This window comes from Typopeltis vanoorti, chromosome 13, assembly GCF_054136105.1.
Source record: "Typopeltis vanoorti isolate ZY-2024b chromosome 13, IOZ_Tvanoo_1.0, whole genome shotgun sequence".
In the NCBI taxonomy this organism is placed as follows: Eukaryota; Metazoa; Arthropoda; class Arachnida; order Uropygi; family Thelyphonidae; genus Typopeltis; species Typopeltis vanoorti.
In genome coordinates, this window is record NC_143561.1 from 51,624,821 (window position 1) to 51,639,405 (window position 14,585).

The 14,585-nt window shown below is 38.0% G+C and overlaps 2 protein-coding genes across 5 annotated transcripts in view; one reads left to right on the forward strand and one right to left on the reverse strand.

Annotated features, from left to right (window-relative positions):
• ORMDL (sphingolipid biosynthesis regulator orosomucoid 1-like) overlaps nt 1-14,585 on the reverse strand; it is a 150,430-nt gene that overhangs the window by 101,363 nt on the left and 34,482 nt on the right. The window lies entirely within an intron of this gene.
• The window catches only part of LOC150100148 (putative polypeptide N-acetylgalactosaminyltransferase 9), a 187,151-nt gene continuing 173,682 nt past the window's right edge, over nt 1,117-14,585 (forward strand). For 2 of the 3 annotated variants that reach the window (XM_090402384.1, XM_090402386.1), the window contains exons 1-2: nt 1,117-1,248; nt 2,366-2,532. The gene's annotated coding sequence lies outside the window, so the exon portion shown is untranslated. The remainder of the gene's footprint in view (nt 1,249-2,365; nt 2,533-14,585) is intronic. The other variant, XM_090402385.1, reaches the window with a different exon arrangement.

Below are 14,585 nucleotides of genomic sequence, written 5' to 3' on the forward strand. Positions count from 1 at the left end.
CTAAATATTTGGTGCTGGATTTCCATGGAAGTTGTGTTGAAAAGTTTGACTTCTCCGTAGTGGGATGCCTTCCGTCTTGTGAAGAGAATGGCAGTACTTTTATCGGCATTCACGGCTATTCTCCAATTCCTGAGCCATTTCTCCAGGTGTGTTGCTACGGTCTGCAAGCGCTGTGTAGCTAAGTTCGGCCTGAGAGAACTACTCAAAATTGCCATGTCATCCGCATAGCAAGCTGTGGTGGTTGATGTCGTGTTAGGGGCGTCAGCAACGAAGATGTTAAAAAGCAGCAGAGAGAGAGCAACGAGCCTCGAGGAACAACTGCAGTGATTCTTTTCAAAGAGGATTTGAGTCCTCTCTACTTGACCTGAAATTTCCGGTTTTTTAGAAAGGAGTCGATAAGTTTGATAAGGTAGAGCGGAACTTTGGTCATAAATAATTTATAGATGAGGCCTTTGTGCCAAACCTTATCAAAGGCTTTTGCTACATCCAGAAAAACAGCTCCTGCATGTTGTCGCCAATTGAATCCAGTAGTGATAAATTCGACCAGTCTGTGAACTTGTTGTGTAGTACTGTGACCGGTTCGAAACCCAAACTGCTCTTTCGGTATTGTGTTGTTATTGTTCACCACATCTTGAAGTCGATTGAGGATGATTTTTTCTACAATCTTTCCCAAGCATGAAAGGAGAGTGATGGGTCTGTAACTTTGCGGTGACTAAGGCGCTTTTCCCGGCTTATGAATGAGGATTATATCTGCTTGTTTCCATCGGGTTGGAATCAGCTCACACCTTTTTCTTCCCGTATAGGGAGTAAGCGAGTCCGTTTTAGGCCTATCTAACTTTTGGAGACTGAGGGGGAAGTTCAGGCTATTGCCTAGAGGACATGCTTTAGGATGTCGCTACATTCTTTTAATGTGTTTGGAAACTATCACAATAAAAAAAAATCTCTAATTTGCATGAAGTTTTGCTTGTTCTAAACAAACAGCCTTTATTGTTACTGTATTTTTTGTGCACTTGCTTTAACTTACGGTAGCAATAAGAGAATATACAAACGAAAGTCAAAATATTTTTGGTAATAGAGGGCGTTCCCCATTAAAACCTCCTGAGTTGGGTTAAATTTATTTACCAGCAAGCTGCGGTGTTTGCATTTGTAAATACTCCTCGCTCTTTGTTATTAATTTATTTACTATTCCCATCTGTTTAGCGCAGGATTCAGTAACAGCAGTACTCGTTAATGTAATATTTATAAATGGTAGGTGTTTGACATTACTAGGTGGTGGTGGTTATTATATGGTTCTTTTACCGTTGATCGGATCGTGTTAGATGTGGTTAAATTGTGGATTATATTTTTGCAAAATTCATATTTTTGGAATTATCATTTACAATGGTCAAGTTTAACAAGCATCAATGGGAGTGACTGCGAAAAACCTGGAATATTGGGGCTCCAGCTTTCGATATGTTCTGCATAATGATTTGGAGGACTACTGGGATCAATGTTTCATTGTCATAACTGTTGTATAAGGGTTGAAAAAAAAATATATATAATAAATATATATTGTAACAAACCTTGTCAGTTATTTGTTTTGTATACCTTCTTTAAAAAAGCGTTATTGACAATAGCTTTATTACTATATAACAAAACCTCGCAATGTGGTAAGATCTGAAGGATACTTGGGGGCTTTATGGTTCTTGTGAAGGTGCCCGGAGAGTACGAACAATTCGAAAACTGAAACAGCTCACTTAGAGCTCTCGAAATGCGCTGAATACTTGCGTGCGATTGTTTTTGTGCATTCAAGATAAAAAAAAAAAAAAAAAAAATGCTAATTTTGCCTGGGTTCGAAGGGGGGCGGGAAGAATTACGACTAGTCTAGGTTATTGATGCCCAGTCTTAGGGATAATTTTAGACGATCATTAATGGCATGTCATATGCAGTAGAAGGAAACTGGTATACAATTTTAATTGAATGAAATTATATATAATTTCACAGGGTCGTAGTTTTTGGGTTCTGAAAACTAGCTGATATTTTGTTATTCAGGTATTTGGAACACAAGTTTTTTCTTAGATATTTCCTAAAATGTATAGTTTTGTCAGTGCATAAAACATCATTTCCATGGAAATTTCAAAATTTTCATATTCAATTCTTTACCTTTTGGAATATTACAGAATCAATCTACATCTGCATAAAAAAAAAAAAAAAAAAACTTGGCATTCTTTATAAGTTTTTGAAATATTTACTTTAAAAATTGGATTAACACAGTAAACATTGATATTCAAGTAAAATTATTAAAACTACTCATTTATAGTTGCAAAATTGAGAATCATGTATTCTTGAAGGACTTAATATCTTTGCCTTTTTTTTTTCAAAACAGAATGGGGAAAGGAAAGATTAGCAAAACAAGTGTTCTCTGCCAGGTTGGCAGGAAAAAGACCCAGAGAAAGACCAAGATATAGGTGGATTGATATGATAAAAAGTTCCTTAGAAGATCCTTTCTTTAAGATAGAAATATACGATTTGATGATGTTGGCATCTTGACAGGTAACAAATTGATTTGGAGGAATATTGCAGACAGGAAGTTAGTAATGATGTAAATTTTTCATGTAGTACTATCATGCCATACCCCTTAAGGGTACATGTCAGGAATTTGATGATGACTTTTTTTATAATCTATTTTTTATTTTTATGATGCAAAGACATCAAAGGTCATACTGACACAGGTCACAGCAGTACATATGGTAATTGGTAAGCAGGACAATCACAAACATCCATGTCCTTTGTGGTATTCAAACTCACAGCATCTTGGCTGATGAGCAGATATGCTAACCACTTGGCCAACCAAGCTGTCCATGTCTTTGATGGAACATCTTGCATTAAAAAGAAATGAAAGCAATAGGAGGTATATAAGTGGTGGGAATGTTTATATTGTGATGTTTATTTGTTGAACTGTATTCTTTTGTTTTATTTTAATGTGATATAAGGAGTATATACTGCCCTTCAATCAGGAAAAGTGACCATGCAGTCTTGTCCTGGGAGGTTGCTCAGCATGTGGAAACTTCAGTCAAAAATAGGTTTATGTGGTGACAAAGGTGACAATTATGAGCTCAGGAGGTGATGCTCAGCACTGCCACGGCATAAAAAAACTACATGGAATGAATGTTATTAGTGTAATGGAAGCATTCAAGGACTACTTGAGTACATTCCTAGGGTCAGGAGGCTAAACAGAATAGGAATTAAGTGGATGGCTAGCAATAAAGCAAGAGCTGCCAAAAAAAAGAATTGTGGAAGGAATATAAAAAATAAATATATTAAAAAGGGGTGATCAGCATGCCATGCAATATAAAGCACAAGCAAGAAGGGTAACTAGTATGGTAAGGAAAGCTAAATCAGATTTTGAGAGAAAATTAGCTAAGTAGGATAAAGTAAATCCAAAAGAGTTTTTGCTATATAGCAAGTAAGAGAAAGAATGATTATGAAATTTAACAGATAAGCTTAGGTGTTGATGGTTATTCATGACTTAATTTTTTTACGGTATTAACACCACCAAACAATTTAATCAAAAGATGTTTTATTAACAGCTTATATTTCGCTGAATTTCAAATCAGCATTATTACAGCTATGTGGGAGTTGCTCTTAGGATGACAGTCTCCCAAATTTTTGGCAAATTAATGCAACCATACTTGTTCAGGTTAGGAGAATTTTTCAAAGGCATTGCTGACTCAAAAAATAATCTTTCAGATCTGTAACAACTCCTAAATAGCACATTCGTTTTCTTTCATCTAATCCTGTGTGAAGGAGTGTCCAAAGCGTGGTCTGCCAGTCCTGACTTGCCATAGTAATAGTAGCAAATCTGTTTTTTATGTTCTTCCAGGCAGATGTTAACTGATCTTCCTGTTTGTCCATAGTAGGTCACAGTCATAGGGAACTTCATACACTCCTGGGTATGCTAAAGGGCGAAGTTTATCCTTAGATGAGTGGATCAGAGTTGCTAGTTTTATATGCCGTTTGAAAGTGGTGTGAAGGTCATGTTTCATCAGTACTTTGGCTATCTTTTCTGATGTACCTCTGACATTGGAAATAGAGATGGTCATGTTATGTTCCTGTGTATTAGGGGAGGGAGGAGTAATGGGGCTGTGTGGTATTTTATCTATTTTGTACGGATTGTAGCTGTTGGCTAAGAACGTAAGGCGCAGATATTTGAGTTCTGTGGTCAGAGCTGTATCATTAGAACAAATGGCTCTGCCTGTGAGTGTTTTTAAAATGCTATACTGTTGGACTGGATGATGATGTCATTGTTTATGTAGGTATCTTCCTGTGTGTGTGTTGGCTTTCTGTAATTGGAAAAAGATAGTGATCCATCTGAATATAATAGTACTAAATATTATAAATCTTATCAAATTGAAATTGCACAAGAATGCTATAATGCCATAGCTAGTTTCCAGTTGATTTTCTACCAACTTTCTTCTCGTCTTATAGAGTGCTTTTGTCACAAAGTAGGAAGAATGATACATCATGCATCCTTGGGTTGAAGAACTGCATGTGATTTTCATCATGGCGGAAGGAATCTTTATAAGGTCATTATTAAATGAAGATGAATTTGCTATTTAGGTAGCAAGGTTTGATCTTCTGCCAAAACAGACAAACTAACTGGAGAAATTGTGCAAGTTAACAGATAAAATTACGTATAAAATAAATGGCTGGCTTTGTGTAATGGAATTTGGCTTTCAACTTAAGTGTTGGGATATCACAGAGGAGCAATATAATAAATTGGTTTGTAACTTGTCAAGTATGATTTATTATTACCCCAAGACCTCATGGAGTCAAAGACTCATCTGGGAGGTCCTTTTATCATACACACAGCTCATCATACTGTGTCTTAAACACACTCAAACTCCTTGCAGACACCACACTCTCAGGCAAGGCATTCCAATCATTTACAACTCTGCACTTTATACAGTTTCCAGGGGTGACCTCTGGTTCTCCCCTGATCTCCTACTATTTTCTGTAGAACTTCTCCAGCATTGATCCCTTACCAACTTGTAGGTCTCTATGATATCTCCCCCTGTTCCTCCTGTCTACCAGACTCTGCAAATTACATCTTCTCAATCTTTCCTCATACTCAACATTCCAGAGGTCAGAAACTACCTTAGTCAGTCGCCTTTGGACTCTTCATCCTTCTGAAAACCAGGTGACCAAATCTGGGCACAATAGTCCATGTGTGGCCTAATCAAAGTCTTATACAACGGAACAAGAATCTCCCTAATTCTACAAGTCAGTGTCCTCCGCATCATTCCCAGAAGCCTTTGTGTTGTCTTCACAATTTTGGCTATGTGTGCTAAATTTCAGATCCTTATCCACTATCACCCCCCAAATCTCTTATTTCCTCCACCTCCAACAATATATCCTCACCAAGCATAAATTCTGCATCCCATCTTTGTTTTCCAAATTTTAAAACTTACATTTTGCAACGTTGAACTCGCATCCCCATTTTCGTGTCCAATCACTCAATCTATTCAGGTCTTCTTGTAAGGCCACAACATCTTCACTACTCTTCATGGTTCGTCCCAACCTTGCATCATCTGCAAACATCTGAATATCTCCATCCAAATCTTCACCAATATCATTAATATATAAAAGTTAAACAGTAATGGCTCTAAAACAGACCCTTGAGGCACTCCACTAATGACTTTCCTTTTCCTGGATATCGCTCCCTCATACACAACTTGTTGATACCTATCAAATAGCCAGTCTCCAATCCAATGCACTAATCTAATATCCAACCCCATCTGCTCTAGTTTGACTGTCAACTTATCATGAGGTACTTCATCAAAAGCCTTTGTGAAATCGAAGTATATTACTGTGTATCCTTACCAAGCTGCATTGATCTCTTTTCCAGATAACTCCTCATTCCATGCTACACCCGCAAGCTGTCTTCTGAGCTCTTCATAATCACCCCCCCCCTTGTAGTTCCACATATACCCTTTTCTCAAAGACGTCCTCACACTTCTGGCAACCACACAGGTAATCACCTCATGGTCACTCTTACCGATTGGTGGATGATTTGACACCTCTTTTATAATTACATCCTCTGGTGAGATGACCAAATCCAAGACCCTCAATCCTTGTGTGCCATCTGTTACATACTGTCTGAGGTAGTTATCCCTCAAAAACTCAAGAAACTCATTTTCTTTACTTCCAGTTGCTATCTCATCATTCCAGTCTATATTGCCATAATTAAAATTGCCCATAATGATCACCCTTTTCTTATTTGCTTGGCTAATTTGATTATACATTTCATTATCACCATTATCCACATTACCTGGTCTATAACAACATTCAACCAAGTATTTGATTCCATTCACCTCTGTCTCACACCATACTGCCTCAAAACCACTGGCACTATTTCCGTCTTGCATCTCTACTTTGTATGGACATAACTCTTTCTCTATCATCAATAGCACTCCCACCCCTCCCTCCCTTTTTACCCCTTCTATCACATCATACCCTTCCATCTCTATTCCTGTCAGAATGTTGTCCTCTTCCAACCATGTCTCACTTATTCCGACAATCTTTGAGTGAACAGGCACAATTAGTGCAACTATTTCATCTGCCTTGTTTCTTATACTTCTAGCATTTGCATACAAACACAACAACTCATTTCTGGATCTACAGCTAGTTCCACTGATACCACTCACTCGATGTGATCTCTCCTTGCTCGGCTGGGGCCATTTCCCTTTCTGCATATTCATTTTAGAACCCTTTTCAATTCCAATTGTTTCCTCTTGATCCCAGGTCATCCCATTCCTTTCCTGTCTACTCATGCTCTCACCTCTTGGAGCATCCACCACCCTGAGCCTCCCGGTTTCCCTGCTCCTCTTGCACACCCATTCTCTCATTTTCTATACTCGTACCACTCACTTCCTCTTCAATCAATCTCTCCTGTCTTACTCTCCTGCTCTTCCACATCACTTCCCACTTGATCTGATTCATTCTCTCTACTCACTTCTCTACCTTCCAGCAGCAGTCTCTTGAGGCAACTTGCATCATAACCACTCACATGCAGTCTATCGCTCCCATACAGTTCACTTTGTCCTTCATGCTCATTCCACACATTAACAAACTGTATTCCCGTCTCCTCACACATTTCAGCCAGCATATCATTCATAATCCTTGCTCTCTGCCTCATCTCACCACAGTCATACCTAGGCAATATGCTGACTACCCTTCCTGTCGCACTATTCTCTTTTATCCTTCTAAGCAGCCTCCCAATATCCATTCTGTCATGCTCTTTGTTCTCTGTCAAATCATTCGTACCTATTAAAATCATAAACTCCTTTGCTCACTCCCTCCTCATATCCAATGCCTCAATCACTCTACTCATTTTACTGCCTGGAAAACATACCTCATGCATCCTATCATCCAGCACACCCATTTGAACAAGTCTTATATTTTCCTCTGGGTATTTTTCTTATTTCTGGTAAAAGGCTTTGCCAATCTTTCTATCTTTCCATGTCCATTCTGTTTAAGAGACTATACCATCTTAGGTTAGCTCTACTTACAGAACCATATTGAAGCTCTGCCTTACTGTGGTTGTACCACTGATGCCATCTCTGCTTACTCTTATAATTTTCATCAGATCTCTCTCTCCAGTCTATGATGATATTTTTTAAGTATATATTTCTGACATGGTATTCACACCAATTTTAATATATGGAACAGTGCTGTCTTATACTACATCTGAAATATGCTTAGAAATGCCACACAGGAGATTTTCCAGATCTTTCCATGTCTTGTGTTAAAAGTTACAAGGTCAGTTAGGCTGTGTGGAATAGAATTACTAATTGACAAACCTCCAGGTTGTGAAGAATTTAGCCTGTTGATGATGGTCTAAGTGGTTTTTGAGAGGATGTAGGATGATACTTTGGTTGCTGTTTTATCTCCCCCCCCCCACTTACTCACTCATTCTCTCTCTCTCTCTCTCTCTCACACACACACACACACACACACACACACACACACACACACACACACACACACACACAGGTGTGCTTCCATGTCATTAGATGTCAGACAAGGGTGGCATCTTGTACATTTGATATAGAATGGTTATTAGTTGACAAATTTTGAGCACAACTGGAAGAATACTTTCCAGACTAGAAATTAACTAAATTTATTTGGCTATGAAATTATTATGCCAATATCTTCATGGGCACAAAGAAATAAATACACTAAGCCTGTGCACGTAGACATACCAGAAAACAGTGTGAAAGCTGGATCTTACAGTCCTAGCTGGCACTCTCTGTGGGTGCTGTGATGGAATCTTGCTGAAGGTCTCAAAGATGGTCTCCCATATTTTTGATAAAGTGAGGTAGCCAAATTTGTTAAGGTTTGGAGAATGTTGCAGAATGTTATGTTGGATTCTAGACATAGTCTCTCAGATTTATATCTACATCTGTATAAAAGATAAGGCCCCTCCTGTTGGATACAGTGAACCATATTCATAGCATGTTCTGTTACTCAGTAATGGCTGTAATGCAGTTAATGAATATGCTTTGTGTTCCTCCAGATGGATGTTAGCTGTTCTTCTAGTTTGTACACGGTAAGTTGGTTTGCAGGATCAAGGGATACTCTAGACAATGGAGAGGATATCTTTTGGTAAGCTAGTTTTTATACCTTTTAAAAAAAAATTTTTTTCTGAGGTTCTGCAGATGTATAAGACAATGGCGGATTTCATGTGTTCTGAATTGTGGGGTTGGGCAGAGAGTTCTGTTGATTTTGTGAAGGGGAATGCCACTGGCCAAAAAAAAAAGAAAGAAAAAAAGTGATTGATTTTGGTGGAGGGGCTAGTGTGATCAAAATAGATAATGGATGTACTTAAGTATAAAGAGCTAATAAGCTTCATTTCAGCAATGAAAAACATTACTTAAATTAACAGGATATTAAATCCCACATAGTTTTAAAACCAAATAAGAAACTCAAAGGTTGGAATCAGAGAGTTTCTTGCCGAATATAGTAAACTATAAAGTATCGGCGAACACTAGCGTTAGCCAATGCAAGTGATCCTAGTACGTAGTACAATACTGGGCAGCTCGTTGCAAAGGTGGAGGAAGAAGTTCAGATCGCTATTCTTAGGTATTTTCCATAATGTAAAAACACATTTCCTAGGAAATGTATGCTGTTATTACATTATGGAGGGAGGTCACTACCCATCCATATATTAAAATTGGTGTGAATGCCATGTCAGAAATATATACTTAAAAAATATCATCATAGACTGGAGAGAGAGATCTGATGAAAATTATGAGAGTAAGCAGAGATGGCATCAGTGGTACAACCACAGTAAGGCAGAGCTTCAATATGGTTCTGTAAGTAGAGCTAACCTAAGATGGTATAGTCTCTTAAACAGAATGGACATGGAAAGATAGGCAAAGCCTTTTAACAGAAATAAGAAAAATACCCAGAGTTGGGTAGTGACCTCCCTCCATAATGTAATAACAGCATACATTTCCTAGGAAATGTGTTTTTACATTATGGAAAATACCTAAGAATAGCGATCTGAACTTCTTCCTCCACCTTTGCAACGAGCTGCCCAGTATTGTACTACGTACTAGGATCACTTGCATTGGTTGGCTAATGCTAGTGTTCGCCGATACTTTATAGTTTACTATATTCGGCAAGAAACTCTCTGATTCCAATCTTTGAGTTTCTTATTCGGTTTTAAAACTGTGGAATTTAATATCCCCTTAATTTAAGTAATGGATATACTTTCCAGTGTGAGTAGGCTTTCTGCAGACAAAAGGATAAGGATCTGTTGGATATACAGGTGAGAAGAGTGTCAACAAAAGGATGGACAGTGATTGTTTTCCTCTTTAGTGGGGAAATGGATCCTTTAGTATTGGCTGTTGGGGTGTTCCAACCAAACTAAACTTTGGACAAACTGGAAGACCAGCTAATATCCATCTGGAGGAACATACAATAGAAACTGCTCATCTGCAGTGCAGTCATTCTGCTATAGACCACACTATATATATATATGGATCATCAGATGCAATAGGGGGAGGGACTCATTTATACAGAAGCAGATATAAATTGGAGATTTTAATTCTAGAATCTGCCACTACAGTGCAGATATCTGTGATAGGCTGTTTTGTCATTGTGAGCAGTGTTCTCACTGGTAATGTAATTGACGAATGCTTGTTTTGATTTAAATTAATTTCTACATTTAAATTTCTACATTAATTTCTACAATTAAATTAATTAAAACATCAATATCGGATAATGATCTTCTAGCCAGCTTAGATGTCACCTCTCTCTTTACAAACATTCCTGTAGTAGAGGTCATTGACATCTTAAGTACCTTGTTCCCACAAGATATAACCTCATTGTTTGCTCACTGCCTAAACTCCAACTACTTTTCTTGGAAAAATAAGATCTATCAACAATTAACAGGCTTGGCAATGGGGAGCCCACTCTCACCTTCATGTGCTGACCTCTTTATGGAAGACTTAGAAAACAAAATCTTATCTCAAATTTTTCCTAAACCTAAAATTTGGTTTAGATATGTGGACGATATCTTCATCGTATGGAACAATAACAAAGATGACATATGATTTTCTCAAAAAGATCAATGCCTTCCATCATTCTATTAAATTCACTCTGGAACTTGAAAGAGAAAAACAACTACCGTTTTTAGACATCTTAATCACAAAACAAAATGACGGCAGTATAAATCTATCGGTGTACAGAAAACTGACCAATACAGGTCGCTACCTACATTTCAACTCCTCCCACCACATCTCACATAAACTCAGCATTGTACACATGTTAAAGAAAAGAGCGATTCGCATCACAACGGACAACAAGACCCTTCAAGATGAGTTAAAATTTATTTCCAACAATTTGTACTTGAACGGATATCCAAGAAGACTAGTCAATAAAATCCTTTTCTCTGAACCACCACAAAGAGAACAAGAAGATATTCAATATATAAAAACGATTGCAATTCTGTTTGTAAGTGGCATCTCCAACAAGCTCGCCAATCTCCTCAAACAACATAAAATAAGAGTAACATGCAAACCAATAGAATCTATTAGTAAACTACTAAGATCTCCAAAAGACAACCATCCTTTCTACAAATATGCTGGAGTTTATAATATTCCATGCTCATGTGGCTCTAGTTACATCGGACAGACTTCGAGAAGCCTCGAAATCAGGAAAAAGGAGCACATTGGCTATGTCAAAAACAACAGACAGGACATTTCTGGCCTATCGTCTCATTTCTCTACAACTACCCATGTCATCGAGTGGGACAAAAGCTGTTCCCCTTACATAGAGGAAGATTACCATTCAAGAATTTTCAAAGAGGCAGCCACAGTCGCCCGTTCTACTGTCAACCTTAACAGAAATCAAGGCCTAATACTCCCAGAGATATGGAAAACCCTAATCAGAACCTTAAAAATGGAAGAAATGAACTTTAATACAAACTACAGAAAGTTCCTCAGCAACAGCTAGCTGATCTTGTACACGCGATACGTGTTTCACTCACGTTCGATACTATTTTATTTGTAATTATTCTAGTCAGTTTTTTACAGTTATTCTTGTCAGTTTGCAGTTATGCATAATTGTGAGATTGTTTAAACCTCTATGTAAGCCCTGAAGATGCCAACAGATAAGTGTGGCGAAACTAGTTGGTTCAGTTAATAAAATTGATCAACACTTGATCGGTAAACCAAAAAATATTATTATTTACTAATTTATGATCAAGAAAATAACCATGATTAAATTAATTTCGGCGCAGTTTTATGTTGGAACATTGCTAACGCAATGTTCCAACATAATCTGAGTTTTCCTTCCATTTTCCCCCAGAATTTTTATATATCTGGGATTCACTTCTTATGCTAGTTAGGTTTCCAACAAGATTTTCCTTCTAATGACTTGTAAAATTCCTCAATATCTTTCTTATGGGAATTTTTCATGCTGCAAAACAGGAAATGTTGCATTTTCATGGGACCATAGACACAAATGTCTCATTCTCCAATTCTGATTTTGAAGGAAGCTCCTGCTCCATAAATCATTTGGAATGAACTGGGTTTGAATCCTATTTAGAATACCAAGGACCTTTATGAGGAAGACTGCTGGTTAATAGGACTAGCTAACAACTGAAGATGAGTTAGCTGATCTCTCATATGGAGGTAGATTATTTTTCATGCGAAACTTGGGATTTCATTGAAAAAAGCTATTTACTGAAAATAAACATATATTTAATGTTGACTGTTATAACTACCCCTCCCCCCCCAGAGGAATTTATTTTCCAGTTATTACATATTTCTTTAAGAACTTGTGTAATTAATCTAGATACATTTTATATGATAATTTAATAGCTAGAGAAGCAAAGCATATTAACAGAATTTGTCAAAATGTATATTATGCATACTTTCAGATGAAAGAGTAGTAGACTCAAGAGAAACATGGATAGCACATAATTTACCACATGTGTTGGACATTTGAGGAAATTTTTCCAAGATTTCCACGAGTCATACTCAACGAGGAAGTTCTTCTATTTTACACATAACGATACTCCTTCAATTTTTCTGAATATATATACAGTAACCCCCGAACTTACATAATACGCTACTTACGTAAATTCGCAGTTACGTAATAAATCTCAAAAATTACAACTACTAGCCCATATGAACATGTTTGCGGCTTTTGCTTCTTTGACATCCATTGTAGTATGCAACAACATAATGTTAACTAGACTTGGCATTCACAGCAAATGTAATGAATAGTAACAGGCAATGGCAGGTTACAGGTAAACGCCGAGAGCAGCAGAGGGCAAGTGCGCAAAAGCCGTAACATTCAAACTGAAACCTACCAATTAGAAATAAGGACTCCATAAACAATTCCTCCTTTCCCCGACCTGTTAGTAGTCCATGCCTCACGCAGTTGGTTTAGTCACTTGTTTATCGCCATTAGTGTTCGTTGTTTATTTACCCTTAAAATGGATTCGAAATGTAAAAACCGAATGCGCTGGTAATAAATCTAAAAAACAAAAGTCTGCAATTACTTTAGAAGAAAAGTTGAAAATAATTCATATGTATGAAGACGGGAAAATTATATCAACAATAGCTTGGAATATAAATTGACCTATTTCGACAGTGAATACGATAGTGAAGGATAAAGTTTGTATTGTTGAAAGCATGAAAGGTGCAGTAACATTTGAAGGGCACAATCATTACCAAGAAGAGGCTGGGCTCGATTTCAGAGATGGAGAAATTGTTGTCTCACTGGATCGAGGATCTGACATAGAAGCAGATACTGTTGAGTTTTCTGATTATCCAGGAGAAGGCTAGGTCTTTACACAAAGATTTACAAGAGAAGGCCGGCATCACGGACACGGAGAGTGCATTTAAAGCTAGTGCTGGATGGTTCGAACGATTCAAGAAGCGTACAAATCTACACAGCATCAAATTCACGGGTGAGGCGGCAAGTGTAGATACAGACGTGGCAAGTAAATTTCCCGAACTTCTGGCAGAAATTGAGGAGGGGGAATATTTGCCTGAGCAAATACTGTATTTAATGTTGACGAAACAGCTCTGTTTTGGAAGAGGATGCCAACACGGACATTTATTGCAAAAGAGGAAAAATCTATGCCTGGATTCAAGGTTGCCAAAGATCGGATCACTATTATGATTGGTGGCAACACTTCAGGGGACTTGAAACTTAAACCGCTTACAGTGTACTATTCCCAGAGACCGCAGGCCTTTAAGAACATTGACCCGAGTAGGCTGCCTATAATCCGAAAATCCAATACCAAGGCTTGTGTTACATGTGTGCTGTTCGCAGACTGGTTCAATAACCACTTCATTCCCCAGGTGAAGGAATATTGTGCCAAGAAAGGAATCCTGTTTAAAGTGCTTCTCTTCCTGGACAATGTTCCCAGCCACCCGGAAGAGTTGGATGACTTTCATTCTGACGCAAAAGTTGTTTAGCTATTTCCTAGATCAACCACACTGTTGCAACCTATGGATCAAGGCGCTATTGCGACTTTCAAAACCTACTATCTGCAGCATATGTTTTCCCAAGCAATCAAGGCCATTGATAGTGGTGAGAGCATTACTCTACATGATTTCTGGAAGAATTATAATATCCTTGACGCTATCAAAAACATCGGGATGGCATGGGATGAAGTCAAGCAGACTACAATGAATGCTGTGTGGAAGAAACTCTGCCCAGAAATGGTGCAAAATCGTTTAAAGGAAGGAGAGCAGGCAATGACTGATACGGCTGTTGAGTTGACACAAGAATTACAGCAAGCGACGGAGACATGTGTGCAACTGGTAGAGCAGTTAGAGCTGGAAGTGGATAACGTTGACGTTAACGAGCTTCTTTTGAGTCATGATGAAGAGCTTACCGATGATGACCTTATTCAGTTGGAAGCATTCCGAAATTCCGAAGAAAATACTATGCCGATTGAACCTCCAACTCCAGACATTAAGAAATTCACAACAAAGGGACTAGCTGAGGCTTTTAACCTGATAGACGTGGTGCTAGCAAAATTGAATCGATGGATCCGAACACCGAGCAGTTTGAGA